The following is an 18,252-nucleotide window of genomic DNA, read 5'->3' on the forward strand; positions in this document are numbered from 1 at the left end:
AAATTAATAAACTACCACCAGACTCATCAATTTTGCGTGTTCGTTTTCTCCCAAGAAAGGTAAAACCAATCAAGAAACTCACACAGATAGAATTTTGAGCCGTTTATAAATCTCAAGAGCAAAACAAAATATGTTGACAGTATTCTGGGGGTTTTCTCTCTTCCTTAGAGCCGCGCCTCGCATATGCGTCACAGCCGGAGAGCAAACGGCACATCTTTCCCTGGTCGCCCCACAATTTGTAGATTACAACACAAGTAATGGGAGGGGCAGCGTCCTCCAACAGATGGGAAGCTTCAGTTGACTCCAAGCCATCCTGCTCTGGCGTTCTCACCTTATTTTTCGCCCGTGTTGATCGCAGCCGTCTAAGAGAGGAATGACTTGTTACTCTCCCGCTATCAACGAGAACATTCCGTATCTTCTCCCAGCGCCGCTCCCTGTAAACATCTTTATACAAACACAACTGCGAGCCCTCAGCACACGCGGTCACACAGCGGCCACAGTTTAGTGAGAGCCTCTAACTTTACACTAAATACAATATATGAGGATAATAAAACAATTCTATGGATATTATGAAAATGGACTACAGTATCCTGATCAGAATCTGATTCCGCCTCTTCCACTGATCCTAAGAGAACTACAGGCTCTGAAGAGGTCAAAGACATCTGATATGGTGGGGGCTGACCAAATTTACCTTCTACGGCCGTTACGATTACTCGATTACACAAAGAACGCAAGTAAGGAATGCAACAGCATCCGCAAACAACAAACATCCTGACCATCACCGCAATTGAAACTAAAACCGAAGTAACCAAACCTTTATATTTACCAAACCCAGAGGTCATCCACTGATCCCACATAGAGCCGTTTACCCCAGAATGAGCCTTCAGTTCTGCAGACAAAGACCTCAACCCATGCAGTGCCCTTGTAAGACTGCCATCTGGGGCTGTATTGTTCGGGATGAAAGTACAACATTCGTCCCTAAACATTGAACATACCCCACCTTTTTCTGCTAGAAGCATTTCCAGTGCCGGGCGGTTCTGGTAGGCCATCAGAGATGTCGCTGACACCTGCCCATGAATTGCCGACACCACATCTGCCGTAAAATGTGTAAGCCTCTGCTGATTATAATGGCAATAATTAATGCAATCAACATTTTGTTTGGGGTCAGCCAGACGAAAATAGACTCAAACCCCGCTGCCACTTGATCTACCAACTTATACTCATCGGGTACACCGTGCGGAACTCCAATAGCATCTATGTATACTGGGGAGGGGGCTCCAGTAGCGGTCGACAAGTAATCTCGGCTGACTCTGCCCCCCACCATCTACCCACGGGGTAAATGGCATTCATCTGGTTCCACACGGACTAAAGAAAACAGGTGTTGGTCTAAGGTAACAGGTGGAATCAGAGAAATTAAAGCACACAAGCCTGACCAATTGGGAGGCAGCCACCCCAGGAAGTGGGTGTCACCACACCACCACCAGACGTCTGCTCTGGCCTTGGTCAGTCTTTTCGCACTCGCGTTGCTCATCAAATCTAACTCATGCGAGCATAAAGAGGATTCAAGATTTCCCAATTCTAATGAAATGGAGACACCCTGTCTCCTTGTAATACAAGTTGATTACCTACTATCGACAGCCTGGAAGCTGGAGGTGTTACATTTTGGGATGTTAATGGAAACACCGAATCGTACAAGTGACAAGTAGGGATATCATTATCTTTAGTCATTTACTCAATCAAGCAGAACAAATCAGGTTCTGAGGCCGAAATAATGGAAGTAGAAGAGGTCGTGGTTGAGCCCAAAATGGCGGGCACTATCTAGAGGAGTGGTTTAGGGGGTGAACAAATAATGTAATTGGTCACCCTAGTACGATTAGCTATATCCTCCACTGCTTGCAACCATGTATTGGAAGGCTCCTCCACCCATGTAGAGACAAAAAAACTTTTGGGCAGGGTGAGTGTGTTAGTATCAAATACCTGCACTGTCTTCTACTGGGGCAACAAGGTGGACTTCTGATGAGTTACTGGTTCCTGCAACGTAACCCTAATCAGGCCATTTGGATCCCTTCCGACAACATCCGCCCCTAAAGGGATATAATACCCCTGACTATGCCCCTCACATCTCAAAACATTCCGTAAATGCCTCAGGTTGGGGCCTAACCAAAATCTTTTAATGGTTACTATTACAGGATTCAATCCTTTAACTGGGGCCCCCAGAATCCCCCTTACGATTCTGAAATATTTCCATGGATGAGGGGAAGACCTGTATAGGCTACCACTCCGCCCCATCTAGCACAAGGTTGCCATTTATATTTACACAGATACAAATAGGCCAAACGATAAGAATAAGCAGAACAATCCAGTACATCACATAAATCAAATTGAAACGTTTGAATGGCTCCCTTGACAGTCAATTTCAGTCCCATCCAGGAAGGCCACCTGTATGCCATCAAGTCCCCAGAAGATACTGGCTCCACACTTGACGAGCATATCTCAGAGTGGAGTAGCGAGCCCCAGTGTCAACCATCATGGAAAGATGATGTCCATCTGCAGTCACCGAAATGCAGGGGTCTGTCAAACCCTGCACGTTGAGGCTTCCTGGGCACCCCTATTGATGAGTGGGGTAGTTCGCCGGAGGTGGCGGCTCCAAGTCGGCATTCGGTGGCATGTGCGGCGGTGGTAGTTATTGCAGTTGTTAAGAAAGCAGAAGTGGAGGTTGTGATGTTCCTGGCCAATGTGGCTGTGGCGGCACAACATCACAGGAGCACCCAGGCTCGGTCATTACCTTGTACAGACACTCTTCTCCCAGTGCCCCCATCCCCCACAGTTAAAACACGACCCATCTGGCACCCCGGTCTCACTCCACCCCTACGTCTTGCTCTACATCCACGCCTCCGCTAGCTGGTCTGGCGTGGTAGTTCCAATTGGTAAAGCTGGGCCTCACAGGGAGTCCGACAGACACAGGGAGTGGCAGTCATGGACTTCTGCTGCACCAGTTGCTTGTCTTTTTTAATGGACTGAGAATCTACTCTCTTTTAGCCTCCAGCACCTGTAAATGTAATAATTATTTTTTCAGTATGGCATATTTATCTGTATTAGCCTTTTCTTTTTTTAATGTGTCTAGCTAAGTAATGCAAAAAGTGCCTTTTCCAATCAGCAGGTGTCGCTGTTGTCATAGCCGGATTGTTTTTCATAGCATCGGCCACTGGGTGGGGTGCTCCTCTGAGCACCACCTCTCTATAAAACTGAGTCATCACTGGACTATCTGACGGATCATCCCCTGAAGTTTCAGTCCAGTCTCGGCATGTGCGTGACAAATAAGCAAGGCCTGTCTCCTCCCTGCCATCCAAATAAACACAGTTGGAGAGAGAGACCTGGGTGTGGCCCTGAAGTCTCCCATATCTAACACCTCTCTCTGTGTGACATTTCAGAAACGTTGCATGTAGGGGGAGGAAGTTTTGCACTTAAGCATGTGCAATAAGAAATTGAAAGGAATATACATACGTTGCTGTGTATGAACGGAACGAGGCATGAGGGGCCCCAAGAATTTCCTGTTTAAGTTTTTATTCTTTGTCTTACCAGACCTCTTCTCCTCCAACTGGAGAGTCCCCTCAGGGCATTCATCTGCTTGCCCCTCACCATCTGCCACCTCCTTAACCAATCCTGGACCAGTCATACAAACAATCACACAGACACACACAAACTCTGAAACAAACTCAAACACTTACACTTCTCCTCTATCCTCAGATGGACCACACTCAAGTACATACATAAACCATCCAAGTGTGACATATCATTACCAAATTTAATTTTGTCCAACTGCCTTTTCACAGAGTCATATGCTGTGGTGGACTTAGCAAACCAAAGAAAATTTATTTAAATACCGTATTTCATACACAAGGTTACTCAATGTGCTTTACATAATTAAAAGCATTTAAAAACTAAGGAAAAAATAGCTTATAAACATTTAAAACAAAGAGGGGAAAAAATTAAATAAAAATACAATCAAAACAGCGTAAAGTGCAAGAAATATTTAAAAGTGGAAATGCTCTAAAAAGCATGGGGGGGAAAGAAGAGTTTTTAACCTGGACTTAAAAACATGCACACTTGGGGCTAAAGTCTAAATTCCACTTGTGTGCAGCATAATAGCTAAATACCGCTTCACCATGTTTGCTTTGGACTCTGTGCTCCACTATTTGACCTGAGTGTCGATCTCAGAGCCCTACTGGGTTTATATCCCATTAGCATTTAATTAGAATGAGCTGCAGCTGTTTAATACTCTTTTTAGGGAGTCCAGTCAGAAGACCATTACAATAGTCAAGTCTACTTGAGATAAAATCATGGATGAGCTTCTCCTGGTCTGGTTGACACATGCAAGCCTTCACTCTGGATATGTTCTTCAGATGGTAGAAGGCAGTTTTAGTAATTGATTTGATATGACTTTTGAAAGTCAGGTCGGAATCTATCAGACCACCAAGGTTTCGGACTTGGTCTTTGGTTTTTAGCAAGCTGCGTGCTCTCCTCTCATCTCAGGAAGCCACCAAATTTGCTTCCTGTGTTGTCAATCAGGTCATGTTTCCATGGCTGTCCGGGGCCGCGCCTGAGAGAGAGAAGGCACACTCGAGTGGACATTAATAGGGCCCCAGTATGCCCTGCCACCCACAGTTTGATCACATTGATTTCAACCATTACTGTCCCTCTACCTATCTCTGCTATCAGCGTGCAGACCCCCTCCCCTCCGTTCTTCTCCTCTTGGTGTTTTATTTATTCATTTATTTTTAACTGTCTGCTGCAATTTGGAGGCGGCCGCCTGTTGATACATTCTGTCTGATATTTTCCCATTTTATCAGCTCCTTCAACGCATTTTTTATTTTCACATTTTTTTCCGCAATTCTTATTCTCAAGTCGCAAAAAGCATCACAAATTCGAACCAAAACCTGTAATATATTGTTGTTTTTTTGTCATTCATAGGGAAGAAGTCAGCATCCTGACATTCCAACATAGTTTCCAAAACCTGCTTTTCTAGACACCGCATTGCATGAAAACATTACATATATCGACTTATACACCTTTATATTGGCACCCCACATGAAAATCAGAGAGCTGTCTATGGGTGAAAAAAAAACAGTTATTAAGCTGAAAGATGATCAATTATGGCCATTGCACGGACATTGGTCATAGCTAATATCAGTCATTAATCTGCCTTAATTTATTTATCACTTTTCATATATCAAAATGTAGAACAGAGTGCTTTACACATTAAAAGCAAGCAACGCAAAGCAAAACCCAATGCCACCCACACACATCAACAGATGTGGACACACACACACACACACACACACACACACGCGTATGCACGTACATGTACTATGTTACTGTCAGCAATTTGCTGTGAGGAAATTCCAAGAGTCTAAATAAAACTGTAAAATAATAATGATTTTAAAAATGCACCTCCTTGAGCCGTCACCTTATCGTGGTGGAGGGGTTTGTGTGTCCCAATGATCATAGGAGCTAAGTTGTCTGGGGCTTTATGCCCCTGGCATGGTCACCCATGGCAAACAGGTCCTAGGTGAGGGACCAGACAAAGCACGGCTCCATAAACCCCTATGACGAGTACAATAACTGGTTTCAGGTTTCCCTTGCCCGGACGCAGGTCACTGGGGCCCCCCTCTGGAGCCAGGCCCGGAGGTGGGGCTCGAAGGCGAGTGCCTGGTGGCCGGGCACAGCCCGAAAGGGTAACGTGGGTCCCCCTTCCCATGGGCTCACCACCTGTGGGAGGGGCCATAGGGGTCGGGTGCAGTGCGAGCTGGGCGGTGGCTGAAGGCGGGGACCTTGGCGATCCGATCTCCGGCTACAGAAGCTGGCTCTAGGGACGTGGAATGTCACCTTTCTGGCAGGGAAGGAGCCCGAGCTGGTGTGTGAGGTCGAGAAGTTCCGAATAGATATAGTCGGACTCTCCTCCACGCACAGCTTGGGCTCTGGTAGCAGTCCTCTCGAGAGGGGTTGGACTCTCTTCCACTCTGGAGTTGCCCACGGTGAGAGGCACCGAGCAGGTGTGGGTATACTTATTGCTCCCCGGCTCAGCACCTGTACGTTGGGGTTCGCCCCGGTGGACGAGAGGCTAACCTCCCTCTGCCTTTGGGTGGGGGGACGGGTCCTGACTGTTGTTTGTGCCTATGCACCAAACAGCAGTTCAGAATACCCACCCTTTTTGGAGTCCTTGGAGGGGGTGCTGGAGAGTGCTCCCGCTGGTGACTCCATCGTTCTGCTGGGGGACTTCAATGCTCACGTGGGCAATGACAGTGAGACCTGGAAGGGTGTGATTGGGAGGAACAAACCCTCTGATCAGAACCCAAGCAGTGTTCTGTTATTGGACTTCTGTGCGCATCACGGATTGTCCATAACGAACACCATGTTCAAGCATAAGGGTGTCCACACGTGCACTTGGCACCAGGACACCCTAGGTCGCAGTTCGATGATCGACTTTGTGATCGTGTCATCGGACTTGCGGCCGCATGTCTTGGACACTCGGGTAAAGAGAGGGGCGGAGCTGTCAACTGATCACCACCTGGTGGTGAGTTGGCTCCAATGGTCGTGGAAGATGCCGGTCCGACGTGGCAGGCCCAAACGTATTGTGAGGGTCTGCTGGGAACGTCTGGCGGAATCCCCTGTCAGAAGGAGTTTCAACTCCCACCTCCGACAGAACTTTGCTCATGTTCCGGGGGAGGCGGGGGACATCCAGTCCGAGTGGGCCATGTTCCGCGCCTCCATTGCTGAGGCGGCCGACCGGAGCTGTTGCCGTAAGGTGGTTGGTGCCTGTTGTGGCGGCAATCCCCGAACCCGTTGGTGGACACCAACGGTGAGGGATGCCGTCAAGCTGAAGAAGGAGTCCTATCGGGCCTTTTTGGCATGTGGGACTCCTGAGGCAGCTGATGGGTACTGGCTGGCCAAGCGAATGCAGCTTTGGTGGTCGCTGAAGCAAAAACTCGGGCATGGGAGGAGTTCGGTGAAGCCATGGAGAAAGACTTCCAGGCGGCTTCGAGGAAATTCTGGTCCACCATCCGGTGTCTCAGGAGGGGGAAGCAGTGCACCATCAACACTGTGTATAGCTGGAGATGGAGCGCTGCTGACCTCGACTCGGGACGTTGTGAGCCGGTGGGGAGAATGCTTCGAATACCTCAATTCCACCGACACGCCTTCCCATGAGGAAGCAGAGTGTGGTTTCTCTGAGGCGGGCTCACCTATCTCTGGGGTTGAGGTCACAGAGGTGGTTAAAAAGGTCCTGGGTGGCAAGGCCCCGGGGGTGGATGAGATTCGCCCGGAGTTCCTCAAGGCACTGGATGTTGTAGGGCTGTCCTGGTTGACACGCGTCTGCAACATCGCGTGGACATCGGGGACAGTGCCTCTGGATTGGCAGACTGGGGTGGTGGTCCCCCTTTTTAAGAAGGGGGACCGGAGGGTGTGTTCCAACTACAGGGGGATCACACTCCTCAGCCTCCCTGGTAAGGTCTATTCAGGGGTGCTGGAGAGGAGGGTCCGTCGGGAAGTTGAATCTCAGATTCAGTAGGAGCAGTGTGGTTTTCGTCCTGGCCGTGGAACAGTGGACCAGCTCTACACCCTTGGCAGGGTCCTCGAGGGTGCATGGGAGTTCGCCCAAACAGTCTACATGTGTTTTGTGGACTTGGAGAAGGCGTTCGACCGTGTCCCTCGGGGGGTCCTGTGGGGGTGCTTCGGGAGTATGGGGTACCGAACCCCCTGATACGGGCTGTTCGGTCCCTGTACGACCGGAGTCAGAGTTTGGTTCGCATATCCGGCAGTAAGTCGGAGTCGTTTTCGGTGAGGGTTGGACTCCGCCAAGGCTTCCCTTTGTCACCGATTCTGTTCATAGCTTTTATGGACAGAATTTCTAGGCGCAGCCGAGGAGTAGAGGGGTCCGGTTTGGTGGCCTCAGTATTGCATCTCTGCTTTTTGCTGATGATGTGGTTCTGTTGGCTTCATCAAGCCGTGACCTCCAACTCTCACTGGAGCAGTTCACAGCCGAGTGTGAAGCAGCTGGGATGAGAATGAGCACTTCCAAATCTGAGACCTTGGTCCTCAGTCGGAAAAGGGTGGCGTGCCCTCTCCAGGACGGGGATGAGATTCTGCCCCAAGTGGAGGAGTTCAAGTATCTTGGGGTCTTGTTCACGAGTGAGGGAAGAATGGAACGGAAGATCGACAGGCGGATCGGTGCAGCCTCTGCAGTGATGCGGACTTAGTATCAGTCCGTTGTGGTAAAGAAGGAGCTAAGCCGAAAAGCAAAGCTCTCAATTTACCGGTCGATCTACGTTCCTACCCTCACCTATGGTCACGACCCACAGCTCGTGACCAAAAAAAACAAGATCCAGGATACAAGCGGCCGAAATGAGTTTCCTCTGCAGGGTGTTCGGGCTCTCCCTTAGAGATAGGGTGAGAAGCTCGGTCATCCGGGAGGATCTCATAGTAGAGCCGCTGCTCCTTCACATCGAGAGGAGCCAGATGAGGTGGCTGGGGCTGGTGGCTGATTCGGATGCCTCCCGGACGCCTCCCCGGTGAGGTGTTCTGGGCACGTCCCACCGGGAGGAGACCCCGGGGACGACCCAGAACACGCTGGAGAGACTACGTCCTTCGGCTGGCCTGGGAACGCTTTGGGATCCCCCCGGAAGAGCTGGATGAAGTGGCTGGGGAGAGGGAAGTCTGGGCGTCCCTGCTAAAGCTACTGCCCCCGCGACCCGACCTCGGATAAGCGGTAGAAAATGGATGGATGGATTTTAAAAATGAGATAAATACATAATAGTTGAAAGAGAAGTAAAAAACTTAGCATTAATATGAGAACAAAGTAAACAAATACAACAATACAAATAAAAACCTATTTAAAAAAGAGACAAAATGAAAGAGGAAATAGGATAAAAAAGTAGAATTTAAGCAAAAGGCAGACTAAAAAAGTCAGTCTTGAGTTTTGCTTTAAAAATGTCGGTACAAGCAGCTGCTCCCATATCTTCAGGAAGGCTGTTCCATAGGGGTCAAACATAATAATAAAAGGCTGCTTTGCCGTGAGTTTAATTTCTAGATTTATGAATGCATAAAAGATCTCTGTCTGAAGACCTGAGGGTTCTAGGCAGCTCATAAAAAGCAAATCTGATAAATAAGACGGACTGAGACCTTTAAGAAACAATATTAAAAAAAAACTATTAAAAAATCTTTCCAGAAGCACACAGGTAACCAACGCAGTTACTTAATAATCAGTGCAATGTGGCTCTCTTTCTGGTCCAGTCAGCACCCATGCAGCTAAGGTCTGGAGTAGTTGTAATAGTGCAATATTATTTTAAGAAAGAGCAGTAAGAAGAGCATTACAATAATCATTCTACAATTAAAATAAATAAATAAATAAATAAACAAGAGGTTAGGTATAGGGGAAACTGAAAAAGACTTTCCCATTTTATACATGTATGGCACAATCTCGAGGTTATGAAAAAGCGGTACACGTTCATTTCAATATGCCACCGCCACCTAGAGGTTATGAGAAAGGTGTACACTTTCATTCCAATATGACAGGGCTACATATGCATGCATAATAACAACAGTCATTAATTTCTTTATGGTTATGATTTGTTGGATGATAATGCTTTTCTGAAATACTTTACAGTTTATTTGTAATCCCATTAAAATAAAACTAAATGTTTTACGACTGGCCCTTCATGTTTTCTTTAAAGAATTGCACCATCTTACAAATTCTGCCTGGGTAATAAAACATGAGCACAACTGTGTGTTTTCTCATTCACTAAATAAAAGGAGGGCTGTAAATTTCAAAATAAGAGGAAGTAAATAAAAATAAAGTATTACGTGTTCAAATAAAGTGGTTAACTTCAGAATAATTATTTGAAAAAAATTGACAAAATACAGATAATACTTAATGTTTCGATCATATGGGTAGAAGCAAAATCATGCATTGTAAAAATGCATTATATATGGGTTGAAGGGTTTTCTATAATTTTTAGGTAAACTTTGGGGGTGCGTATTATACATGGGTGTGCATTATACACGAGAAATTACGGTATCTCTCCTGCGACTTTGATGCTAATTTTCTGTTAGCTCGTCAATAGGGTTTTACATTGTGTGTTAGTATTAAGATGGTCATTTAAGTACAACCCCAATTCCAATGAAGTTGGGACGTTGTGTTAAACATAAATAAAAACAGAACACAATGATTTGCAAATCATGTTTAACCAATATTTAATTGAATACACTACAAAGACAAGATATTTAATGTTCAAACTGATCAACTTTATTGTTTTTAGCAAATAATCATTAACTTTGAATTTTATGGATGTAACACGTTCCAAAAAAGTTGAGACAGGTGGCAAAAAAGACTGAAAAAGTTGAGGAATGCTCATCAAATACCTGTTTGGAATATCCCACAGGTGAACAGGCTAAATGGGAAGAGGTGGGTGCCATGATTGAGTATAAAAGGAGCTTCCCTGAATTGTTCAGTCATTCACAAGAGGTTCACCTCTTTGTGAACAAGTGCGTAAGAAAATAGTCGAACAGTTTAAGGACAATGTTCCTCAATGTACAATTGCAAGGAATTTCGGGATTTCATCATCTACGGTCCATAATATCATCAAAAGGTTCAGAAAATCTGAAGAAATCACTGCATGTAAGCGGCAAGACCGAAAACCAACATTGAATGCCGTGACCTTCGATCCCTCAGGCGGCACTGCATCAAAAACCGACATCAATGTGTAAAGTTGATCACCACAGGGGCTCAGGAACACTTCAGAAAACCAGTGTCAGTAAACACAGTTCGGGGTTACATCCGTAAGAATGGGAAAGAATTCCACCTACAACAATTCGTGTCCTTAGTTCCCAAACATGTATTGAATGTTCTTAAAACAAAAGGTGATGTAGCACAGTGGTAAACATGACCCTGTCCCAGCTTTTTGGAACATGTTGCAGCCATAAATTTCAAAGTTAATGATTATTTGCTAAAAACAATAAAGTTTATCAGTTTGAACATTAAATATCTTGTCTTGGTAGTGTATTCAATTAAATATAGGTTGAACATGATTTGCAAATCATTATATTCTTTTTTTGTTTATGTTTAACACAAGGTCCCAACTTCATTGGAATTGGGGTTTTATATGTTGTATTTAAATGTTCACAATGTGTGTAGTTGTTTTATTGTGTTTAGTTTTACAGTACAGTACAGTAACAGTTTTACAATATGTGCCCATCTGGTTTCTTGTTGGGCTTGAATTTAAATTTTTTTTAAATATTTGTCCACTCATATGTTGAGAAGAGTATTAAAAAACCTTGTTCCAATACATTCGTGCAAATAAAAAAATGGTAGGTTAAAAGTTGTATAGCTGATGCATTTTCATTTTTATAGTTACATGGTAAAGGCTCTTGAGTTACATTTCTTGGAACAGCAGAAGGTGTTCTGTTTCTTCGAGAGGTGAGACGGCAGCAGTCCTTTAGCTTCATTATCGATTACATGCAATGATGAACTGTTTGTCTTGGAGGCAAGACATTAAATGTCCTCTGACACAATCATACCACGGCAACACCAGAGGATGGTTTGAGGGATGAATGATGTATGAAAATGGAAGGAGAGGAATTAAGATGGCATTTTAAGACAAATTCACCACTATAGAGCTCGTGATTGGAAAGTATTATGAAGCGCATGACCACAGGGGACTTAATCACATGAAAGAAAATTATGAAGATAAAGTTTCTTAGGAGTGAAAAGAAAATAGCAAATTACACATGAGTTTAAAGAAATTATTCCTTGCTCATAGTGACACAGAATATACATTGCTTCAGGGTGAATTCATAATATGTAACCCTGAAGGATAATTTTTGTTTGCAAACTTTTTCCCATGATCATTATTACAACATTTAAACTCAGATGTTAAAAAGAGGATTTTTTAAAAACACCATGTTTCTACTGCAGTACATACAGTAAAATTTAAAACATCTTTTAGGCCTCCACTTATTGTGTGCTCGGTGTCATTGCATCTTTTTGAAAATGTGTTCCTCTGTTTCTTAAAGAAATGTCTTGTGATGACAATTATAATTCGTTACAAATCACTCATTGGAAAAAGCATCAGCAATAGGATATGTATCTACTGAATTAAAACTGTCACATTTGGCAAACCAGCCAAGTCAGTGATTCCCAATCTGTGTGCTGCGGCACATTCAGCCCTTTTCACACTGGACGACGGCGGCCAGCGCAAGCCTGTTCATATTTGGCACTGGCTGCTAAGAAGAGGGAGTAGCCTGATGCCCTTTTCCAGTAGTTTGGGGATAAAGTAGTTACAATGGAACCCCCGGCTTTGCTTATAATGAGGAGGTAGATGTGATATAAGTGAAGTATGTGAGGCTATGCTATATTTTATCTCAAGCTAACATTTCTCAATCAGATACGTATTTCTACTACTGTAACCCAGCCTCATATATTCAACATGGTCGAGAACTCCGACCTTGCCTTCTTGATCTTGTCACATTGCATCATTTGTCTTGCGTCCCAAACACACACACACACACACACACACACACACACACACACACACACACACATACACACACAAACTGCCCTCTGCAATATAGCACGTTATGGGCGGTAATTATAGCCTACAGACCCAGAACCTGTCCCATACGGACTCACACCATAGCCAAAAAAAACCGAAAAGGCTATGATTCAAGCTGGCTGGTGAGCACATCCGCCTCACAGTTCTGAGGACCAGGGTTCAAATCCCATCATATTGGAATAAAAGTGTACACCTTTCTCATAACCTCTCAGTGGCGGTGGCATATTAGAGGTGGACTTGTTGGTGTGTTTTTGATTATTGTCCTGCTGCAGAATCAAAGTTTGTTTCAGCTTGAGGTCACAAACAGACCGGACATTCTCCTTCAAGATTTTTTGGTAGACAGTCCCAAAAGTCTAGGGGATAATCAAGATGTCTTTTGGCAAAATTGAGACGACCCTGAATGTTCCTTTTGCTCAGCAGTGGTTTTCATCTTGGAACTCTGCCATGCAGGCCATTTTTGCCCAGTCTCTTTTTTATGGTGGAGTCATGAACACTGACCTTAACTGAGGCAGGTGAGGCCTGCAGCTCTTTGGATGTTTTTGTGGGGTCTTTTGTGAGTGCTTGGATGAGTCATCGCTGCTCTCTTGGGGTAACTTTGGTCACCAGGCCACTCCTGGGAAGTTTCATCACGGTTCTATGTTTTTGCCATTTGTGGATAACGACTCTCGCTGTGGTTCGCTGGAGTCCCAAAGCTTGAGAAATGGGTTTATAACCTTTTCCAAACTGAGAGAGGTCATTTACTTTCTTTCTCATTTGTTCTTGAATTTCTTTAGATCTCGGCTTGATGTCTAGCTTTTGAAGATAATTTGGTCTACTTCACTGTGTCAGGCAGGTCCTATTTAAGTGATTTCTTGATTGAGAACAGGTGTGGGAGTATCAGGACTGGGTGTGGCTAGAGAAATTAAACTCAGGTATGACAAACCACAGTTATATTTTAACAGGAATCAAAGCAAAGCAAATGTATTTATACAGCACATTTCATACACAAGGTAACTCAGTGTACTTTACATGATTAAAAGCATTTAAACAGCTTACAAACATTTAAAACAAAGAGAAAAAAAATAAAAGTACAACTGGGGAACAAAGAAGAGTTTTTAACCTGGACTTAAAAACATTCACATTTGACATTCATGTCACTTCTGTTGGCAACTTATTTCATTTGTGTTCAGCATAATAGCTAAATGCTTCTTCACCATGTTTGCTTTAGACTCCGTCCTCTACTATTTGACCAGAGTCTGTCGATCTCAGAGCCCTACTGGGTTTATATTGCATTAGCATTTCTTTCATATATTCAGGACTTAAACCGCTTATTGATTTAGAAACCAGTAGTAGCACTTTAAAATATATTCTAAAGCTGACTGGAAGCCAGCGTAAAGACTTTAGAATTGGAGTAATATGCTCTGACCTCTTTATTCTAAGTCAGAACCAGAGCTGCAGCATTCTGAATGAGCTGCAGCTGTTTAATGCTCTTTTTGGGGAGTCCAGGCAGACCATTACAATAGTCAAGTCTACTTGAGTTAAAAGCATGGATGAACTTCTCCTGGTCTGCTTGTCACATGCAAGCCTTCACTCTGGATATGTTCTTGAGATGGTAGAATTTAGTAATTGATTTGATATGACTGTTGAAAGTCTATCAGAACACCAAGGTTTCGGACTTGGTCTTTGGTTTTTAAAGAGAGTGCCTCCAGGTATTTAAAGACAGCAATCCTCTTTTCTTTATTGCCAAAAACAATTAGCTCAGTTTTGTTGTGATTAATTGAAGAACGTTTTGGCTCATCCAGTTATTTATCTGTTTTAGACAGGGACACAACACCTCAATTATACTGTAGTCATCTGGAGATACTGCTAGATATAACTGTGTGTCATCTGCATAGCTATGATAGTCAACATTAAAGTTCTGAAGAATTTGACCCAAGGGTAGCATATACAGGCTGAACGGGAGGGGTCCATGAACTGACCCTTGAGGGACCCCATAGGTCACTCTAATTCGATGAGATTGAACACTTCCAATGGTTAAAAAATAACTTCTTTCCTCCAGATAGGACATGTGTCATGGGTGTGTGTTCCGGTTGTTGTCTTCCCCCTGTCTCATACACAGCTGCTGCTGAGAGCATCTTCACCACCTGTGCCTCGTTCACCCTAATTACCCCTTGCATTTAACCTTGTGTCTCATTCTTTCTAGTTGCCAGTTCGTTGTACCTTGTCGTCGTGTTCCAGCATTCCTTGTTTCCACGTCACAGACTCACAGTAAGACTAGACCCTGTTCCGATTATCGACCTCGCCTTTTTGCCTCACGTTTTTGGATACTGTTGCCTTTTTTGGATTGCCTGCCAGTGTACCGACCTCTGCCCGTATATTAAACCTCTCTTTTTGAAACTGTCCATTTGTTTTGGTGTCGTGCATTTTTGGTTCCTATCCTCTGTTCCGTTCATGACAACCTCAACCATTCAATGACTGTTCCATTTAGTCCTACCCACGTTTCCAACCTGTTCAGCAGTATATTATGATCTACCGTATGAAAAGCCGCACTGAAGTCCAACAAGACCAGAATTGACACCTTTCCCGAGTCAGTATTCAACCTTATATTATTTAGCAATTTGATAAGAGCAGATTCTGTACTTTGATGAGTTCGGAAACCTGATTGAAATTTGTCAAAAAGTCCATTTAAGTTCAAGAAATTGCTGAGTTGATTAAAAATAACTTTCTCAACAATCTTGGCTATGAAAGGGAGATTTGACATGGGTTGATAGCTTGCTAACATGGAAGTGTCCAGCGTTCTATTTTGTTTTTTTTTTAGCAGAGGCTTAATGGCAGCTACTTTAAGAGCTTTAGGAAACTCGCCTGACTGAAGTGAGCAATTGATTATTTGCTGCAAATCAGCCAGCACAGACTTCGCAACAGCTTTGAAAATGTCAGATGGTATTGAGTCAAGACAGCTCGTTGATGGTTTCAGCTGCTGAACCCTCCCGCTGCGGACCCCTCCAAGCTTTGTTACAGCCGAGTATATACTCTCCCATTTTGTTGCATGCACCGTGTTTTCTAAGAGCCGACAAAGTTTGTATAATTTTTTTGACAATTCTAAAATCCGACCCAGCATCCACAGCCTGTCACGCTTGCCAATTCCATACCGCCGTGTTGTGTCACATTCATCCTGGTTTATACAGTGGCCTGAAACGTCATTGCCATGTAACATGCCGGTAACATAATGTGACCGTAGCATTAACAGTTATCAGTGTGTTGATATCTTGGGAAAGAGTGCAATATAATGCTAAATTAGTACAGACACACATTCATATTAGGTATATTCTGATTGTCTTAAATGACAAAAAAAAAACATCATAAAATCACAAACTAAAAGGCCCCTTAGACAAAGACAGACATTAACCGAAACACATTTAGGATCAGAGTGGAAGGAAATCAGGGCAGCACAGTGTTGGGCAATTGAATACTCTAAATTGTGAATGGATGTTTTTTTTTTAATAGGTGCCTCTCACACTGTCAACTGGGATAGGTTCCAGGTACCATAGAAAATGGACGGATTTAAGACAATTATTGAACTATAATAAATTACAAATCTTCTTTTCCTTTCAGCTTGTCCCATTAGTGGTCACTACAGCGTGTCTTCCTTTTCCATGTAACTCCTGCATCATCCCTCGAAGGAGGCATCCTTCGCCACAGCTGCCCCTCACGTTGTCCAGCTGTCTTGTGTCAACCGTCGGGACCTTCAAGTTCCTGGGAATTACAGTCTCTCAGGACCTGAAGTGGGCGACCAACATCAACTCCGTCCTCAAAAAGGCCCACCAGAGGATGTACTTCCTGCAGCTTCTGAGAAAGCACGGCCTGCCACAGGAGCTGCTGAGGCAGTTCTACACAGAGGTCATCGAATCAGTCCTGTGTTCTTCCATCACAGTCTGGTTTGGTGCTGCTACAAAAAAGGACAAACTCCGACTGCAACGGACAATCAAAACTGCTGAAAGGATTGTCGGTACCCCCCTACCCACCCTTGAGGACTTGCACGCTGCCAGAACTAAGACAAGAGCGTGCAAAATCCTCTCGGACCCTCCACATCCCGGTCACCAGCTCTTCCAGCTCCTTCCCTCAGGTAGGCGCTACCGATCAATGAAAACTAGAACTAGCAGACATTCCAACAGCTTCTTCCCTCTTGCGATCAACTTCTTAAACACCTAACCTACAATTCCATTACAACATGCTGGCAATTTTTTGACCTGAGTTCATTGTCACATTTCTGTGGGGCCAATTATACATGACTCGTGCACTCACTGTAGTTGTCTCGCTACGCTGCACTAATTGCATATCTGTTGTTGACCAATACTGCCCACTCATGCCAGAGTAGCATCTGCTCCATTTGTACACTCATTGAGGAGTATCTGCAACATTTGCACAACCAACATTGTCGCAGATTATCACACTACTCGTCACTTTAAACCGCATACACTCCTTGAAGTCTCGGCGCCCTTTGCACAATGGTCATTGCACCGGACTATTGCAATATTAGTCATTCAAACTGCTCTAAGTGCTAGGGGACTCTGCATCTTTTTGCACAATTGTCAAAAAAAAAAAAAAAATGTACCGGCATTACCAGATTACCAGATAACTAGCAATCCTTTACTGCTCAGTGACTGTTTTTTTTTTGTCAATGTCTTTATGTCTCAAAAGTGTTCTCTGTCAATTGACTGTTGTCATACTAGAGTGGCTCCAACTACCGGAGACAAATTCCTTGTGTGTTTTTTGGACATACTTGGCAAATAAAGATGATTCTGATTCTGATCCTCTCTAACACCAACTGCCCTCATGTCTTCCCTCACTACATCTATAAACCTTCTCTTTGGTCTTCCTCTAGTTCTCTTGCCTGGCAGCTCCATCCTCATCACCCTTCTTCCAATATACTCACTATCTCTCCTCTGGATGTGTCCAAACTATCGAAGTCTGCTCTCTCTAACATTGTCTCCAAAACATCTAACCTTGGCTGTCCCTCTGATGGGTTCATTTCTCATCCTATCCAACCTGGTCACTCCTAGAGTGAACCTCAACATCTTCCTTTCCACCACCTCCAGCTCTGCTTCCCGTTGTCTCTTCAGTACCACTGGCTCTAATCCGTACATCATGGCTGGCATCACCACTGTCTTCTAAACTATGCCCTTCATCCTAGCAGAGACTCATGTCACATAACACACATGACACCTTCTTCCACCTGTTCCAACCTGCTTGGACCTGTTTCTTCACTTCCTTACCACACTCACCATTGCTCTGGACTGTGGACCCCAAGTATTTAAAGGGCTCCACCCTTGCTTTTTTTTTTAATTTATTTATTTTGTGTTTATTGATATATACCGAAAACAAAACAATCAACACAAGATAAAACTGGAAAAATTGAAAAACAAAACAAAAAAACAAAAACAAAAAAACAAGCAATAATAAACAAAGGAATGTACATGTTCAAAAGCAGTAGGAAGAAGTAACTTACCAGGTCCAACCCTAATTCTGCGAACAAACCTGACTAATAAAATAGTAATTTTTTAGGAAGCTGATCGCATATATTAATTTCTAGGAATCTTAAACTAGCCAGTCATTGTAAAGTAGTAATGATTTAATAAAGTATTAAACTGTGCAGTATATTTTAAGTAGC

The sequence above is a fragment of the Phycodurus eques genome, chromosome 2 (genome assembly GCF_024500275.1).
Source record: "Phycodurus eques isolate BA_2022a chromosome 2, UOR_Pequ_1.1, whole genome shotgun sequence".
In the NCBI taxonomy this organism is placed as follows: Eukaryota; Metazoa; Chordata; class Actinopteri; order Syngnathiformes; family Syngnathidae; genus Phycodurus; species Phycodurus eques.